Genomic DNA, 19724 nt, shown 5'->3' on the forward strand with positions numbered 1-19724 from the left:
GTAAAATAAGATCGGGAAAGGCTCTCCTATAAAAGTATGTTTTAAGAAGGGACTTAAGAGTTCACTGACTCAGCCGACCTGATTTCCTCGGGCAGGCTGTTCCAGAGCCTCGGGGCCCTGACAGCAAACGCTCTGTCCCCTTTAGTTTTCAGTCGAGACTCTGGAACAGACAACAGACCTCTGCCCGAGGATCTCAAGGTACGTGCTGGTGCGTATGGGACTAAAAGGTCAGAAATATAACAAGGCGAGAGGCCATGAAGAGCTTTAAAAGTGATCAATAGAATTTTAAAGTCAATTCTAAAACATACTGGGAGCCAGTGTAATGAAGCTAAAATAGGAGTAATGTGGTCATATTTCTTTGTTCTGGTTAAAAGCCTGGCAGCTGAGTTCTGGACAGTCTGGAGTCGATCAGTAGATTTTTGGGTTAAACAGGTGAAAAGGCAATAACATTTAAACTTTAGCTTGTGAGTTCATTCTTGACCTTGGAAGCAACAGTTAGCAAAATCTTACCCAGATCACAGCCTACTTACTCGCTTGTTCTGAACCTTTTGACCATATTTATGAGCAAACTCAATCTGCTCATGGTGAAGCTGTTTTTGGTCCTGTCTCAAGGAGAAAAATGCACAACATATATACCTGAAGATCAACAAAGGCCAAAAACAGATTCTCCCTGTCAACTTCTCTCATTGTTTCATTCAAATAAGTCCCCGAGGCCCAAAGAACTCTCCAATATTTCACAGAAAAGCTAAAATTAGAGAAAAGTCTGAAAAGTGAACCCAAATTTAAGCAGAAAACTGGCAACCACACCATAGACTGAGAACTGCAGGTTTTAATGAAGCCAAACCTGACAGCTGCTGAGTTGGTTGTTTAAAATACCTTTAAACCAAAGTAGAGACAGTTGTGTGAAATCAGGCAAGTAGTTTTAGGTAGAATGACAAAAAGCAGCACAAAGTAAGTGCTCGAGCCCCAAAGAAGTAAAACTCTCTCCAGTATTTCAGAGAAAAGGTGTGAGTGGTTGTCTGTCTATATGTGGTTGTCTGTCTATATGTGGCCGTGCGATGGACTGGCGACCTGTCCAGGGTGTACCCCGCCTTTCGCCCAATGTCAGCTGGGATACGCTCCCTCCGCGACCCTGTACACAGGATAAGCGGTTGACGATGGATGGATGGAAAAACTAGATTTTGTATGAGGTCACACACAAGTAGCAGCAGCATGGCGGAACACTCCGTAGGGGGCGATAGAGACCACTTCTGGAGATAAACTGCAGAATATTAATGGAGCAAGAAAGCATCTCATTAAAGCTTCTCCATTAGCATGATGGAAGTGACTTGTGAATTAGCTCACAGACGTTTTGCTGTTGTACAGTTTGCGGAGTGACCTTAACTGATCAAAGTAGGAGTACACTGATAAAACAGTGATCTATATTGTATTTATCCCATGTAATCCTAGTGACCAGGCCAGGATACGAAATAGGAAATGAGGCACACATGCGGTTTCCAGAAAAGCCAGCCGAGGTTGTCAAAACACCCGCACAGAGTCCACCCTCATGTCTCCCCGCCGAGCCCGGGCGTCGCGGCAGACAATCACCTGTGTTTCCTCGGCACAAAGTGCTCTCTGTGTCCGCCGGAGCTCCCCCGCTTTAATGGAGGTGATTGGCCGTGTTCAGCACAGCACGTCCGCCGCCGTGTGTGATTAATCACCGTGTTAAACGCTGGAGCTCGGCGTCCCCTGAGGTGGAGATAGGGCGGCAGGCCGACGGGGACCCCGGGGAAACCGTGACGCCCCGGGTCAGCATGCGTCGGTAGCAAATGAAAGAGTGAGAGAAAAATCATCATCCGTCACATCTGGTTTACATTAAGTCGGAGGTGAGATACAGTGAGGAACACAAGTCCGCCATACTTTTCATGAGCTCCCCTTTTAGGTGGGTAACTGAACTGATGTCTGACATGCATTCAGTCAAGAGGTCCCAATATTCAATCTAAAGCTGTGCATGCAGGCCAATTATCGAAACATAAAAGAAATGCCATGAGTCTTCCTACAGATGGACCCCAACCACAAGGGCCTTTTTTTTTACCGAAAAAGTTAATTGCCTTTAAAAGCGCTGAAATTTGTAGCCCAGTGCAGTTGTTACCAGCCTTTTTTGCCCCTTGACCCCTAAATGCAAATCCAGAGAGCTCAGTAGATTAGCCATCAACAGGAAATTTATCTGCAACTTCTTTTATGTTGGGTTATTTCCCAAACAAAACTGGTTCAAGCCTCTCAAATGTGAATATTGCCAGCTTCAGTTTGTCTTGCATGAAAGCAAATTGAATTTCTTTGAATTTGGACCTGTTGTCTGGCCATTAGAAGATTTCGTATTGGGCTCTGGGAAATTGTGATTGTGATTCCACTATTTTCTGACATTAAACTTACCAAACAATCAAAAAAGTAATAAAAGCAAGCCATAATTGCGACCCCTTTGTCATAGGTTATGGTAATGGTTTATTTTTCCCTTGTAGATTGTTTTACTTGAAGGATTTTCAGCAGCCAGAAAAGGTAAACGTATCCAGCATTTCACAAAATTAGACAAACAAAAATAAATATGCAACAGAAATTTGTTTTTGTCCCTTTAATTATCTTGCGAACCCTTAATTTATCTTGGGGGGCACTCTATGCAAAAATGCCCGCTGGCTCTGCTCATAACTTGCATTCAGTGCAGCTCAACACTGAAGTTCAGAGCAGATACAACTGTTCCTAAATGGGCGCCATAAATCAAAGTTAAATAATGAGTTTTCCCATGGAAGCGTTGGGAAGTGGAAGAATTTGGGGCTGATCTGCCATTGCTAAATGCTAAGTGGTTGGTATTGTGCCTCAGCATGGGGCACAGGAAACATGAATGTGAATGTAAGAGCTCTTGGGCTGCGTGTTAAATGAAAATGTCACAGTGATAAAGAGCGCACCTTCCGCACCCAGGAGTGTGTGTGTGTGTGTGTGAGATGGCTCGGAAGTATACTCGGGAGGCACGCTGTAAATCCACACCATGAGCTGCTGATAGCCGGTCACACACTGACTTACGCACACACACTTGGATCTACTCCTAGAAGCAGCTTACTTTGCAGGAGTTTACATTTAATGGTGCTCCTGTAATGTGGAGTCACACATCGGGATCTATCCCCACCCGGATAAATTTCTGTGCCTATTAAAAGGGCGTTAAACTCACACTGAATAAAATAAAAACGACTTCACCAGCCCTCTGGGCACGTATAGCGCCCGAACTGGAGGTGTTATTTAAAATGAGGCTGTGCAACGGAGCGCTGGGAAACAGAATGGCTTCTGTGAAGGAAAACGCAGAGAGATGCAGACATCCACACATGTAAAAATCACCCAGGGCAAGAAGGTGAATGACCAAACCATGATGCCTGGGCTATTGAATTTACCACGTAATGTAGCATGAATGAAGCCCTTAAAGGTTTCAGTTTCCAGTCAATAAACAGGGGAATCAGGACGCATGGTTCAGCGGGAGTTGAACATGTGGGACCAGTCACACACTCACAGGCAGCGCCCCGGTCACAGAGTCAGGATACTACTGTGTACATTAAACTCACCATTCAACTCAACAAATCAAACCTATATAGCTATATGTTAATGTCTTGGCAGGTTTCAGGCTGTGGCCTGGTAACACAAAACTAACCAAACAGAACTTTTCCCAAATACAGTAGCGGTCAAAATAGTGTTTGACGTTCACAATTTGTGTCCACTTTTGTTTCCAGAGAGTGAATGCCTGTGTATAATCAAAACTGTTTGATCCCCCCCCCCCCTTCTTCTTCCACAGGGCCATGCCTGATGGCTCCTGCTGCTGGAGTGTCTGAGGCTTTGACGGTGGCTCTGTGTCGTGTGGCGTTGGCGTCCGCCCTGTGCCAGGCGGCGTGTGTGGTCAACAGGCGACTGGCAAGCTGTAGGGGACTGCGGGTCAAGGCAGAAGCCCCTTTGGTTCAAGTCAGTTCCTCGCCATGTATCTGTTCAGTGTCCACTCTTCATCGCTGTTCATCTTTTATATTTCTGTCTCGATCTCTGGCTGACCTTGAATAACTTTTACGTACATGACATGTGCCTCTTCTATGACTTTCTGCGTCCTGGAAAGACATACTTTAATGTACCCCCCCACACACACACACTTACACCTCATCTTTCTCCCCTTCCTCCCCTCATGGCCTGAGGGCATATGGTTTGGCTGGGCAAGAGATAAGAGAGATGTGTCAGCCTGTTGTACTGAACAAACACATCTTTCCTTTCTTCCTTTCTTCCCTGACTCCTCTTCCCTGCCATACTTATTTCTCTGCTCCTCTCCTCTCTTTTTACTTCCCTCTTCTCCTCTCCCAATCTGCTCACCTCGTTCGTCTCTGTGACGGCTGGGTACAATTAAGAGCAAAGAGAGATGTTGTTATATTTGCGGGTGATGGAGAGGGGAAGAGAGGGAGAGAATGGGCTTCAGATGCTCTCTAGGAGCGAAGACGGGGAGTGAGGGGCTAAAGGAGAAGAGACAGATCTCCTCGTGCGGAATGAAAGGCCCTCTTTCCTCTCTTTCCTCCCTGGTAGGGCACATCAGAGGCATGCGCTCCTTGCTTTATGGAGGGAAAAGTGGTTTTTCACCAAACTCTGCTTCCATTTATCTGTGCCTCGCCCGCCCTTGCTCCCTACACACACACACATCTACGCTCACATTTGTACGGCACATGCACACCCGTGCACATACTGTACATATACTGGATTTGCTTTGATTTCTGATTGCTTTGGTTTCTGCGGTGACTTGATCAGGTTACTGTTCAAACAACGTGCCAAGCCAGTGTGTGTGCGAGTGCCTGTCTGAGCCTCTGTGTGCAGAAGTGTGATGATAGTTCCTCTGTCAGTGGTGGGAATAGCACAGTTTCAGCTGCTATTATTAGCTCTCTGTTCCACAGGCCTGATTCTTTCCCCCGTCTCCTGTCTCACACCAGCATTTCATTATTATCTGGCTCCAGCACAAGAAGGGCTGCGCTATGAGAGCTAGCTACAGGGAGGACAGCCCCGCTTTCATTCCAACAAGGCTTTTTATAGGCACCGCTACCCCTGCATACATCGTGTTACTTAGTCAGTGTGTCAAGGACTCTGGGTGGAATAACTCCCAGTGCGAGGTGACACACTTATTTAGTCTTTCATTGTGTACTGAAACACTCGCGCTAACACACAGTTGGCACCCTAGACTGGTGAGTATTTCAATGGCACAATCCTAACTGCGTTCCTCGCCATAATATGGAGGCAGTCATGGCTCCCACATACAGAAACAAATTCGTACACACACTCGCTCATAGCACACGTTCTACGACCCCCCATCTGACTATCAGCCGCACAAAGTGTCTTCCATTACAGATAAGTGCAGCAGTGATATTGACAGGGTCACGATGGACCATAGCTGCCTTGACCTTTGGGACTACTATCCATTTGAATGGCCAGATGGTCAGAGAGAGAGAGAGAGAGTTGACTTCTTGTTGGCTCACTTCCATGAAAGAAAATTCTTTAAAACATATGACACTTAAGAGAGAACATTTGAAATGTTTCGTATGCAGTAGGAAGGAAATGGATGTGCAGATCATCGTTGTAAAAGGCCTTTTGTGTGCTGCTGAGGGTAAAAAAGTATAAATAAATATAATTTCAAGGATTGTAGAACAACTTAGCAAATGAGGGTCAAAGGAATTTCTCTGTCAATCACTAGTGTGTGTGTGTGTGTGTGTGTTCATGTTTGAAAGTGTGCACGTACAGTTATTTACATGGATGTTTTGATTGCATGTGAGTCATACAGCTCTGAACAAAAATACATTTCCAGTGTGAAAAGCATCTGCCACAGGCCAAAATCATACTGTAGCCCCTGTTTTTCCTTGTGTTTAATTTCTGACCTGAGACCAGGGATATGTTAGTTTAGCAATGTTGTAGATGTGTCCCTTGGGCTCTGAGGCCAACCTGAGACAAGAGCACTGTGAGTTTAGGGTTTAGAGATCCTGTGTGACAGGTTTTTTGCAGTCTCTCTCTCTGTCTGACCTTGGATCAGTGTGAGTTCAGACTGTGGAGTGTAGAAAATTAACTCTTAACTGTGAAACTGTCTACAGCGACATGGTAAAGTCATAAGGATGAAATTATTTTATTTTATTTATGTCTTTGAACTTCTTTCATTTGCATCATTTGTTTTTCATAAGTTCTATAAATCAATCAATGATTCATATCCAAATATACTGTATGTGGGATGAACTTTAATTTATCTCTTCCCAGCTTTTATTGTTCCAGCAAAAGCAGAGAAGGTGGTGATGGTGGTGGTGTTTGGGTTCAGTTAAATCCTGGACCCGCTGGTCGTGTCGCTCACGAGGTGCCGCAGCATGAGGATCTGATGCTGGCTAATGGGCTGAAACGGCTCACTGTAAATGTCACTGGCCTGCTGGGTGGTCATGTTTGTCAGGTGGGGTATAAACCCAACTGGTGCTGAAAAGGTTTTGGTCCGAGTCCAGAAAAAAGCCCTTAGTCTGCCCTCCGGCTCCCCCTACAAAGATATGAAAAGACTGGCCAGGGAAATTGTAGTTTTTCTCAAACCTAACTAGCCTCAGAAATTTGACACTGTAAAGGACAGAAGTGTTTTTCCCTCTGGTACTGTAAATTGTTTCTTCGTTTCAGTGTAGTTTAACTTGTCATACTATCAGTAGAGTGTAAACCAGCATTAAACCTCAATAACGCGGGATTTCAGATTTTTAATCAGGTGCCTCTCAAACAACACAGTGAAAGACAGGGTATCTGCAGGTCTTAAGAAAGTCTTAAAAAAGCATTGATTTCAGTTTCCTTCAAAGGTATTACAAGTATTACATTTAATTTACAAAGTTAAACACTTTGTATGTTTATTAGCTTGTTGTAAGTAGTAATTTTAGTTCTTAAAACATTTTGTGTGTGATTTTGGCAAAAACTGGCTGACAACTCCCCAGTACTATTTTTCCAGGCCTCTGGTCCTATGTGGACCTTGAAAAAATGTTTTATTTGTCAGTACAGCCAGCCATCCACCCATTTTAGGTTTCTTATCCAGCTTATGTTTAACAATTAATTAATTAATGAAATTATTAGGAATTAGTTATATACTGCTTAGGAATACAATGTCAATGTCAATCAATTCATGTACTTGGTAAATAATTCTAGGCTTTATCATCCCGACTGGTTTTCATAGATATCTTTCATACTTTGGACAGTCTGACCATGAAACAAATTGCATTCAGGTGTATTACAAATATCTTAAAGTCTTGAATTTAACTTGGTGAACCCTTCTTGGAAATAGTTGCTAGTACTGCAGATCACACTGAGAATCAACAATCCAGCTCAGTGAAGAAAAGATTGGACACTAACTGCCTAGTTAGAAATGGCAGAGAGCCAAAATAGATGAGTGGTTGATGAATAAAGTCAAACATCTAGCCTGGAAAAGTACCTGGGAGTTGCTGGACCAAACTAGGACTAACATGCAACTGAATCAGGACTTGAATGTAACATGTAGCAAGAAAGACAGATTTCAATAGGGATGCCCTTATTGTCATGTTTCTGCTCGATGTGTAAGGGATGTTAGGCAAGTGTTTGCTGGCATGTTGCAAATAAGAAATGGATGAGTTGGTAAAGTATATTAAGGCATGCTGCTGAGATTAATCTCTGGCCTTTAACATTGTTTTATACAATTGTGGCCTTAAGATAGCTCATAAACTGAATACTGTGCTCGCCATCGTAGCCTCACATAAATCAGTATACAGTACATGAAAGTTATCAGTTTGATAGAAGATTGCTTGATGAAGGTCATAGTTTAGTCTTCTCTTTATTCATTCCATTGTAAAGTTGGTCTTTTATCTTGTCTGTGTGGTCTGTTTTCATACATACAATTTTCATTGCAAACAGTTGCATCAATCTTATCTGTCATCTGTCTCCATGAGTCTCAATCTTATCAATGCTCCTACACACCCAACCCAAATACCACAGCCTAGGGCCTGCAGCGGAGGGTCAGAGTTCACCTGTTTCTGATGTGACCCCTGCGTAACCTTTTCTGATGTGATTGACCACTCACACAAAAGATCCCCAGTGGTCGGTGATCACTGAGGTTCTGGGCCATCCGTTAGCCACAGCAGGGGCAGATAGGGGAAAGGTTTCCGGGTCAGGGGTCAGTGAGATGCCACATGCTCGGTCGTCTGTCACATGGCTTGGCTGTCTCGGATGACAGTGGATGGCTTTGAGAGCCAAGCCCAGTCGCCTTCACAGCCCACCACTTACGGATGGACATGATTCATTCAGGCTATCAGTTCCCCCTGATCACAACGCCATGTGACTTAAGGGACGATCCAAATTGGACAGTGTTTAGAAGACATGTGGTGGGACAGCAGCGTGATGAAAAGCATCAGCTCACAACGTTCCTTGGCTGGGATGCCCTTCATTTTAAATTAGATGTGAATAGTGTCATGGCCTATCATATCAAAAATATAAATTAGTGAATGTGTTTTATCGTTATTCATTTCTATCAAGGTCCTTAAAGAATTTTTAAATAATTTGATTTACAGTGAAATCAAGTGAAATCGTTTTAATATTCAAGATTAAATCTCTCATATCTTTTTTTCAGATCTGTTTTCCTGTGTCTCACACATACACACAGACATACACAAAGACAGACATATATATATATATAGAGTGGAGGTGACCCTGTCCAGACGGGATATAGAGCTCAGTTCCATGGTGAAGCGCCGCTATTACTGCTGAGGAGGTGAAATGTGAGCCAGCTCACTGTCCTGGATCGATGGACTCGCCTCTACTGCTGTCCCAGGAGTCCGCTCGCTCTCTATCACTGTCACTACTCCCCTTCTCTCCTTCCCTTTCTACTCTCTCTGCCTCTTTCAATCTCTTCTCCACTTGTTCTCTTTTCTACTTCTCGGCCCTCTCTTTCTCTGTGCATCTACAGTATATCTCCTCTTATGCTGCCAAAGCAAGAGATCGCATCACCAGGAACACAACACACACACAAGCAAGTAAACTGAAAGACAGTGCAATTAAATCAGTAGTTATTTATATATCAACGTTTCCAGAGATGATGTAGCACATATAACACTGTTCATATTAATTACATGGAAGTATGCATGTTTGAGTATATAACCTTATTCTGTCATTTTCTCCTCTTTCCACATCCTGCCCAACCTCTTCCCTTCTTCCTTCCTCCTTCTTGTCTTTCCCTATCTCTCCTTTTTTTCCCTCTGCTGCTTTATTCTCAGTGTTCGTCTTTCTCTTCGATCGACCCACTGCGGAAGCAAATGGTCTGTCTTCCTGTTGCTGAGGAGGAATGGAGCAGAGAAGATTTTTCATTCATATGGCTGAGTTGAGTGTGTGTACATGATGACAGATACATATTGGAGTTGGATTGTGTGTACAAGTATATTGTTTAATGTGTCCGTATATGTGTGTTTTTCTGTACTTAGAATATCTGTTTGCTCTTGAACTTATATCTTTGTTAGCAGTTTTAGATTTATACCTTGAAAGTGAGGACGCTTCACATTTTGAAGAGCCATTTGAGGGTTAATACTTAAAGCTTAATTGGAACTTGGGTCTTGTTTTACAGTTTTGGCCTTCATTCATATTTGTAATATCAGTGTCACTGCTAAAAAAGTCAGATGTAGCAGGAAACATGAGCAACCACATGATCATACAAGTTTGACTTACCACACTGTAGTTGTACATGTACGCACTTTTCCTGTGCAATGAGGGACTATTACCAACATTTTTTTTTGTTTTACCTACAAATAAAATGATTAAGACCAGAGGTTTTCAAGTGCCATAGGTATCCAGGAATTACACAAAACTAAGCAAGTAAACTAAGAGGTTGTGAAGGGGCGCCCTTTACAAGCTTTGTCTGAGGGGAGGCCTACAGTCTCAGACTTTGACAACCCCTGATTTTTAGACTGTATGGCTAAACTGTTGGGTTGTTTACAGCCTGCATGATCATCTGACTATTCGTGTGTTGATCCGCTGGACTTTCAAGTAATTACTATAATCAATAGATATGACAGCCAAAAATATTAAAATAAGACCCAAATTGTAATAAACCAGTGCACAAGGTTAGACTAAGTGGTAGGGTTAGGTATGTAGTAGGCTAGAAAATGCATTGTTTTAATGACAGCCCCCAGAAGTACAGGAGTACAAACGTGTGTGTGTGTGGCAATATGCACAGCAACATTCCCTTCATTATCACTTGGGGAGCACTTTGCCCCAGCGCAGCCATGACTGCGACCCTGTGTTTCGAGTCCAATATGAAAAGAAGGAGAATTCCAGCCAGGAGGATTTTCCTGTAAACGTCCTCCTCTGGGTGAAAGCCATCAATCTGCCTCTGGCAGCGTTCCGCCCGGAAACAAGGATCACATCCAGTCAAAACAGGCCAGTGTTTGGTTTCCACCGCAGAACACGGTTGGGCGCCAGTGGCGAGACCCTTACTGTGAGTCCGTTAGTGTGTGTGTGGGAAAGTAAGGGAGAACCTCTGGGCTCTGGGCTTCTGTACGAGAGAGCGACACACAGGTGAATAGCGAACCCCTTGTATCTAATTTGTTAATTTGCCTGGAAGTGAAGAAAACCTTCGACAACCTTGCTTTCTTAATGGAGGGAAGCTTTCATCTCTCAACATCGTAATTGCCTGCCAGTGCCAGTTGCTGGGCTGCACGAACACACGGAGGATGCCTGGTCTTCTCCACACATGTTACTGTGCTTTGTAATGAGTTGAAAACTCCCATCTGTAGCTCACTCTCTGTTCTCCTTTCTTCTGTGGGTCAGAGAATATAAGCCATTAATCATCACCTGGGTATGTGACAGCCAGCGTTTGATTGGAGGTTTGATCCCGGCTCTTTGACAGCTTTCTCTCTCTGGCTGGTGTGGCTAGAGGGGTAAAGGCAAGGAGGCAGGGTAGCGGGGGGGCGTGTAAGGGGGGTTGAACACACATCACAGGAAGCATAATTGGCTGTGAGTGAGCGCTTACTGGATCAGCAGCAAGCTCCCTGACTGAGCAGTGTGTGTCAGCCGCCTTGGACCCCCTCCAAGCAGCCAGGGATATTTTTAATTTACCTCCGACATCAGGCTTCAGGAATGTCCCCCCCCTCCCCATCTATAGATACCAGGCTCCTCCCCCTCTCCCTTTCATTCACTCCTGCTCTGCTTCTCATTATCTTTATTTGAAATGCAGATATATATTGACTCATCAGAAACACATGTTAGCGACATACGTGCATATGTGCTGATAGTACATATGCACACACAAACATACATGTGCGCTTATGCACACAAATTCACTTACTTTCAGTTTGAAAGACGATATGTGGGTTCACTGTAAAATAGGCCCACGGTGCACTCCGGAAATACCTGGAAGCAGAGCCAGGATGCGTGTTGTTTCATCCTGCGCTGCCAGGTCACCAGAGTTCAGACTTTCTTCACAGGCATACCTCTCTGATTGATCTGGATCGGAACCAAGGAATGGTTCTGCCCCTAAGTACAGTAGATAGAGTTGGTTACTAATGCACAACCAGGTTGGCTCTGGTCGGACGCCTGCTGAAGGGGCCCTGCTGATCAAGCACAGGCCTGCTCTGGCTTCTACCCCAGTCTTCAGTTTGACGACAGCAACTGGATGTTATAATGGCTCCCTTGGTTTTGCCACGTGACCTTTTTTTGGACTCTCAACAAAGCAACCATACCATGATGTAAACAGCCCTTTTCTGGGTCCCCACCAAGGCCCCAATACCACTACTTTTGAAATACTTGTTCTTGTAACAGGAAGTGTTTCTCCCCCACTAATCATGCCCCCGGGAAACGAGCTAGGAACCAACTAGTTGTACTCATACATAAACATTCAACTGAGCTTAGAAATGTCCTGTTTGGATGCTGAAAGTTGTAGGAAGGCAGACTTCAGTTTTAATAGTTAGTGGACATGCTTGCTCTTTGAGAAACATGATAATATGAGTGTTAATCTGACACTGTGTTGACAGGACCTCCCTGTACAAGGGTGGCTGAGAACATTTTGAGGATCTAAAGGTGAGGAAAGGCTTACATTTTCCTAGAATCTCACCACCAAGGTTACAGGGAGGTGAGCTTTGGCAGGGTTCACTGCTAAGGTCTGGATGTGTGTGTGTGTGTGTGTGTGTGTGTGTGTGTGTGTGCTCGCACGCTTGCTCGTGCCCTGGCTCTGCCTTTATGAACATCCACCTGAGGAGAGGCTGTTTCCGCTGTCACGGTAAATTCCTCTGCAGCTCTCAAAGTGTCAGCCGGGCACCGGGCTGTCTTTGGGGTGGTCGCGCTCAAGAGGCCCCCTTTTTCATAGCTCCTCAGGTCGCCCCCTGCCATGCCTGCCTAAAATAAAGGGCCTCTCTGTCTTTGTGCTCTGGAAATATCAGTGATATACTTCAGCCAAGTAGCTTGATTTCAACTGCCAACACGGACGTTGATCATAACTCTTAGTGGATGACACATCTGTGTGCAAAATAAAGATGTTTTTTTTCAAAGTCATATGGAGTTTGTCTGGAAATCTTTTAATAAGAGGAAGTAATTACACTGCAGTGGGCCTGCTATTAGAGTTCTACTATAATAAGATAAGATCTACTTTAAACTGCAAGAGGGCAATAATAATATAAGTCTATATTTAGTTTATATCTTTTACAAGATAAATAATCTTGTCAAACACAATTTGCATTATTAAATTTGTTTCCAGATAACTAGAAAGTAGTACTTTTCTCTTCATTACCCAATTTTTTTCTTGTTAGTAGTGGGGGAATTTTTGCAGTGTACCATCAAGGTGCCCTTGAACAAGGCACTTAACCACCAGCTGCTCAGAGTTGCTCAGTGGCCAATAAATGAAAGCTGATTGTACTGGGCAGCTCCCAGTAGTCAATGCATGGAACTGTGGGAATGTGCACAAGAGTGCCTCAATTACTTTCCATACGTGAATACAGGATAAGCTTGATTGTCACATGATTTCAGCACAGCGCTCCACAAGTACAAGATTTCATTTGAACCGTGTGCTCCGTTTTAGAAGCATTGTGCATCAGATTAGAGAGTGATAGTGATCTCCAGCCAATTAGGATTAAAGAACGAGATAATTGGCGGTCTCCTTTTGTCACAGCGTTCATTATCCTAATCATGTCGGGTGGAGGAGCCACCAACATGCATATGTGCGCAATAAGTGTTTTATTGTTTTTGTGAACTGGACTGTGGAGGGCAATTGAATGTGGGTGTGTGTGATGGGGGGGCCCTGTTATCTAATATGTGTTCAAGCTGATTTTTCCACCTGCACATGTAACAAAGCCGGGCGAGTCAAATGAGGGAGGGGCCTACGCAAATTAATTTCCCATCGCTGTTTTCTTTGTCTTTAATCCCTTCTATTTCTCATTCGTATTTACCACACTTCCTCTTGCCCTCTGATCCCCTATATCCCTACATTCTCTCAATTCTCTCTCCCCAGCCCTGTTTTTCTCCATCCCTGCCTCCCCCTCTTGCCTTGCTTTTCTCACTCACTCTCTTTGTCCTGTACATCAGTGCATGCAGTAATGCTATAGATACATGACGTCACTCTGGCGGTTGCAATCATTACTGTAATAGCCTGCTCGGGGAGGGGGAGGCCAGACAGATTTTCCTGCTGTAGTCTGCATAGGTAGTGGATCCATCTCCCTTTGTCTGTCTCTCTCTACCTCACCCCCAACTCTCTTTGTGCCTTTGGCCCCATCCTCACTACTCCGTTTTTGTTTAAAAATGGAGTTTTGAATCGAATACGATCTCTGTCCATACCAGCGTTTTAGCTGCGTATCAGAGTTGATCTCCGTCTACATTAAAACGACTGAAAACGCACATCTGATGGCTGTTCATGTACATTGGGCATGTGCGTGCCGGTGTAAACATGAAGCAGTAGTTCAGAAAATTTGGCTAAGATTTGGCGAATCAATTAAATAATGCAGATGAAGAACCGAACCAGATATTTTTTGCATGGATCAGTAACGAGCTGAGACTGTTTGAGTGTAACATGGGAGTTAAAGCGGCTGTGGAGGCAATTACAAAATAATTACGGCACACACAGTAGTAGCCTACAAGTATAGGCTATAGCCTAAGTGTTATTTGGAAGGTAAAAATATTTAAATAAGCATTGTGTTTCTGCTTTGCATGACTTATGAGAACCAATCAGAGAGCCAAACGTGAGCGTCCTCTGTTTTTGCCCGTCTTCAATAAAACGCTCTCCGGAGTTTCAAAACAAAAAAGGGGGTCAACAGCGTTTTCAAACTTCTCTGTTTTAGGTCTTCCTTTTCACTGTTTTAGTCTGGACGGGAGGCGCAAACGTGGCAAAAGGTCTCCGTTTTAAAATGAAAACCTTTGTCTTGCAACCTACCTTTCTTTGTTGCTTCGTTTCTGCCTTTGTCTTATGTTTTCACTGTCACACTTCTTCTCCTGTTCCTCTAGTTTTTCTCTATCTTTTTTTACACCCCCACCACCACCTTGGGCTCTTAATCCCTCTACGGCTTGGCACACACATATCTCTCCCCTCCTCCAGTCTCTCACGGCAGTTAGTTGAGTGATATGGAGCCTGCTCTTCGCCACATAGTGCACTAATAATGATGACCCTGTGGTCTGATGTGCAGGATATCTTCAACCACTAGGACCCCTCTGGGAAGTGTCCGTACCACTCTGTGATGGGGTGTGTGTGTGTATGCGCATATGGTCCCTCATGCGGGTGCGTTTCACTGGTAATGTAATGTAAATATCAATCACAGCAGAGGAGGAAATGGAAGATCAAAGCCGATGGGAGAATGGACCGCTGTGTCTAAATGTGTCTGGCCTGTAATATCAGTGATGAGCATGAAGTGTGTAGAGACAGAAGAAAATCCTAAGAGGCCCTGATTCCTCACATATGAAGTTAATAGATGCAGTTGATGAGAGAATTAGACCCTATCCACACTAAATGAATACGATCTCCGTCCACACCAGTGTTTTAGCTGTGTATCAGAGTTGATCTCCGTCTATAGTAAAACGACTGAAAACACACATCTAGTGGCCGTTCACATACACTGGGCATGCTCTTGCCGGTGTAAACATGAAGCAGATGGTCTATTCCGTAGTTACAGAAGATTTGCCGAAAGAAATACAGATGAAGAATCAGACCAGATTTGTTTTTACATGGACCAATAACGAGCTGGGACAGTTACTGAATGTAACATGGGAGTTAAAAGCGACTGTGGCAGCGGAAAACAGAATGGGAGTCGTTGCAAAGTAAACGGCGACATGCACAGTACAAGTGTAGGCTATAAGTGTTATTTGCATGGTACAAAATATTTTAATAAAAATACCAAATCAAAAACTCTGTCAGTAGCATTGTGTTTCTGCTTTGCATGACTAATTAGACCCAATCAGAGAGCCAAATGTGAGTGTCTGTGTCATTGTGTCTAAAGTCCTTAGTTTTTGCCCTTCCGCACTAAACAGGGTCGGCAGCATTTTCAAACTTCCCAATTTTAGGTCTTCGTTTTCGACGTTTTAGTCTGGACGGGAGGTGCAAAGGTAGCTAAATGTCTCCATTTTAAAATGAAAACGCACTTGTGTGGATGGGGCCTTAGTGTGGCTGCTGTGTGTGAGTGGCCCCAGTGCTTCTGGTATTTTCAGGTTTCTTCTCATGCGTCTGTGAAGTTTTCCTGTGACATAGGAGAAGGGAGGAAAGCAAATGAGAAGAAAAATGTGAGTCGAGCCCCTCAACTCTCAACGGGGCAATGAGAGATGATGGGTGGTGACAATACACCCTTCAACGAAAAATGCGCTTCCTCTCCACTGGCCCTCCACCTCTTGTCCTCGGGCCCCTTCACAGCTGTCTGTACCACGGGGCCCTAGCTTGAGAACCTTTTCGAGGCTCCAGGACCCCACCAAGCCGCCCTCCCCAAATGGAGAGCTGTCACCCTAGGCTGCGTCAGCCACTGAGCCCCTATGCTGGGCCTCTGACCAAGAGCCACGGGAAAGCATAAGGAAACTGTAGAAGTCTTTTCGTATGATGTGGCCTGTAGAACAATCTTGATATAAACCGATTGTGACAATAGCAAATTACAGCCAACGAAGGGCACAGAGGCTTGAGGGAAGCTATCACACAGTGGACAGCACAATGACTAGTACAAAGCTACTGTCCTGCTGCATTAGCTGTGTCTAATTTTTATTTCGCTTGCCCTCTCCATCTCTGTCTCTTGGCCTCTCTTTCCCTCGCTGCTGTCATGCCGAATGAAACCGGAGGATATCGGTTAACCGGACACATGTGGACAAACTGTCAATTATTGATCTCATGTGTGAATTAATTTGGTATTTTATGTGAGCTCTTCCCAACTGAATGTTGGATTAAGGTATTGCTCTGCTCACGCCACGCTGAGACAATTGTTTGTCTGCTATTGATCACAACCAGGCATAATCAATCCTTGAAGTCTTGCTGCTGCGGTAAAGATGAATAAGTCATTTGAGCACTGCAGCCAATCTGGCCAAGAAGAAGTCTGACCCCGTCTGCTCCTGCACAACGTATTGATCCTGGGTACCGATCAAGCATGAATGTCACTTCTGGCAGATTACCGTATGTGATGCCAGTTGCTTGTAATCTCACCAGCTTGGCAGAGGTGCAAACCAGCCTTGGGTGGTCGCTGTGACAGTGTACCAAGGGTTATGTAACCCTTGCCGAAGGAGTTGTGATTGGAGACAGATAAGGGCATGTGATCCTTGCAGAGGAGTTAACTCACGCCTCACTTCATCCCTGATCCTGCTTCCAGGACCAACATAAAACAAATTACTTCTAACAATCTGCAGACGGTGGCGGCAGCCCAGTCTTCTAGTGCAACATGGACAATGCCATTGTTCTCCAGCTCACTCCCTCTCTTACTCCCCCAACAAATTATAAGTTACCCCACTGGGCTCGCAGAAGCCTGTCGGCCTCAATTCCAGAAAACTTTACACATCTAAACTGTCTTCTTAGATGACCGTGAAAAGAAAAAAGTTTCTTCCTTTTTTGTCTTTACCCCTTTGTCCTTGGAGTCCTTGATTGTCTTCTAATTGATGGTGCTTTGAGGTTCATATTAATCACTGATTTTCCCATGCTCCTGATGGGCTGTGTGCTGATTGGATGGACAGGGCTCTGGGAAGGTGCTGACACAAACAAACACAAAGACTTGACACCTGTGTGAGAAGTAACAAGATTTGAAAGCTGAAAACAGACAGACTCAAATTCCGGAGGAAGATCCACACATTGTGCAACAAAGGAGTGACATTTTTATGTGGACGCTGTGGCTCTGTACTAAGTAAATACAAAAAGATGGAAAGTCTCACTCACATTTCATACCACGCCTATAGAAAGGTAAAGAAAGACATAGGAATGGCAAGACGCATGTGTGCCACTTTCTGTATCCTGAAGGTGACCTCAACATTCAATGTAGTCAGAGAGCAGGTGTGTGTGCAGGGGAGGGGGTAGTAAATAGCAAAGTGGGATAGAATTGAAGAGTAAGCACAAACAAAGGTAAACGAGACAGCACTGCATAATCTCCGGGGTCGGGGAGAATTGATTTTCCATGCATCAAATTCAAAATTGAAATTGCAATCAGCTGATAAAACCACAGCTGATATTCTTTATGACCTAATATAAGAAACACTTGAATGTCCACTTGAAATTTGAAGAGCATTATTGACTTGAGAGTGAGCATTTTGTTCTGAGTGTCTGAGAGAGGACAGACTGTCACATCCCTTTCGTCCCTTGAGAACTCTTGAGAATAATGTTCAGCCTCCATCAGCCTCTTCTTTAGAGTTGTGTAACAACGCCCTAATAATATTTGGCTGTTTGACTGTCACTCTCATCATCTCCATCTCCTAAAAAATGGATATTGAGTGGGAAGCAGCAACGGAGAAACAGGTTAATCTAGCCTCTTCAGCACAGCCTTTAAATAATGTGAGCTACCCCGTCTGGGTCACCTTGTGTGTTTTCCTAAGAGTCCCTTCGCACGCAATGAATTGTCCCCCTTTGAACTCACCCTCAATGTGAAGAAACAATACAAATTTGAATGAATTTGCCTCGCAGTTGACTATTTGCATATCTATTTAACTAAAGATATTCTCATCATATTTCATCGATTAACATATCTTGGAGCCACGTTCAACGAGATTAATTAAAGCCATTTATCTGCTAAAGTTCCTCGCTGTGCCTAAGGACATCACCATTTGTCTTTGTGATGATTACAGTTCGGGGCAGAAAGGACACGCTCACTAGTCTTCACTGGAATGCCTTCTAAAGAAAGGAGTCGCCACCTTTGGAAACAAAAGAGCTGTGAAAAAAACAAGTCTACGTGTATGTGTCGGTGGGATTTAAGGCGCCAACGCTGATGATATTCTGTACATCATCTCACCAATTGCACTATCCTCTCTGAACCTCCTGTTGTTCACATCGCTCCTCTCTCCCTCCCTTACCTTCTTTCGCTTGCATAATAGCTTTTGGTGCCGTGAGCTAGTAGCAGCAGCAATGAGCTCACAACAGCTCACCCCGCCCACCCAGCTCTGGCTGGGCTCAGTCGTTACTGAAAAGCTGCCAGTATTTCATCATCCTCCCTGTCTCCCCTCAATGACCCCCGCTGAAGCTATACCGCCAGTCGCCTCTGGGTGGCAGCGCAACCATGTGTTTTTCCCCCCTCAGTCCAGACCAGACACATTGTCCTCATTGACTCTGTGTGTGTGTGTGTGTGTCTAACGGCTGTCAGGAACACCAACCGCCTGGAGTCTGCAATGCTTTCAGTCTGGCACTGGCTAACACCAGTAGAGAGAGCGAGGTAGATGGAGGGAGGGAGGGAACGGAGAGAGACTGCGGAAAAAAGGAAACAAAAAGGAAAATTTTATTGCAGAGAGGGGGAGGAGGTAATGTATAGCATGATGAAGTAAGTGAGAAAGAAGGAGAGAGACACAATAGGATGCTCTGGGACATTTTAGGAAAAGCGACTGGGAAGAAGACAAAGAAAGAGACAAATATAGAAAAACACAGACAAGAGGATGATATCAAGATAGATGAGGTGAAAATACAATAGGAAGGGAACAAGAGAAGAAAGAAAGAAAGAAAGGCAGAGAAAGTAGAGGACAGTGATGAGCCTGAAATTGAGTGTATTTATATATTTGGGCAAAATGAATCTGCTATGCAGAGCATATTAATCTATCAGTCTGACAACAGCTGACCATGGATAGATGTGTGTGTGTGTTCGTGTGTGTTTAGATTGGGTTAAAAAAAACAGACCCTCATGCTGAGGTATGTGTATTAAGTGCGTGTGTGACTGGTCGGGGCTGGGATAGGATGGTGGCTGTGCCTGTTTTAATGTGCGTAAAAAGGGGCACAAGTGGACGTGTGAGGAGGAAGGAGAGGGGCTCCTAAGTCAGCACCTGTCGCGTACTGGCCCAGGGGAGGTTTTTATGTGTATGTGTGTGTGTGTGTGTGTAGTGGGGAGGTGGGGGGGAGTAGGAGAAAAAGGACTGGAATGCAGCCCAATCCCTTGGGGTTACCCCCCATCCTCCACTCTGTAATATCGCCCACCATCCTCCAAATGATACCTCATCTCTCTTATATAATGAGCCCTATGATCCCTGCACTTGTCACAAAGGCAGGCACAAGAGGAAGACACTGACAGACACCCACAATTATGCACGTGTGGGCTGCACAGTGC

General features: G+C 44.4%; 1 long non-coding RNA gene across 1 annotated transcript; it reads left to right on the forward strand.

Moving 5' to 3' along the window:
• Positions 1–1383: 1383 nt before the first annotated feature.
• Positions 1384–9809, forward strand: LOC123977990. Its single transcript, XR_006826828.1, has 3 exons — positions 1384–1865; positions 3812–3975; positions 9279–9809. It is a non-coding gene; the product is annotated as an uncharacterized LOC123977990 (long non-coding RNA).
• Positions 9810–19724: the final 9915 nt, after the last annotated feature.

This window comes from Micropterus dolomieu, linkage group LG10, assembly GCF_021292245.1.
Source record: "Micropterus dolomieu isolate WLL.071019.BEF.003 ecotype Adirondacks linkage group LG10, ASM2129224v1, whole genome shotgun sequence".
In the NCBI taxonomy this organism is placed as follows: Eukaryota; Metazoa; Chordata; class Actinopteri; order Centrarchiformes; family Centrarchidae; genus Micropterus; species Micropterus dolomieu.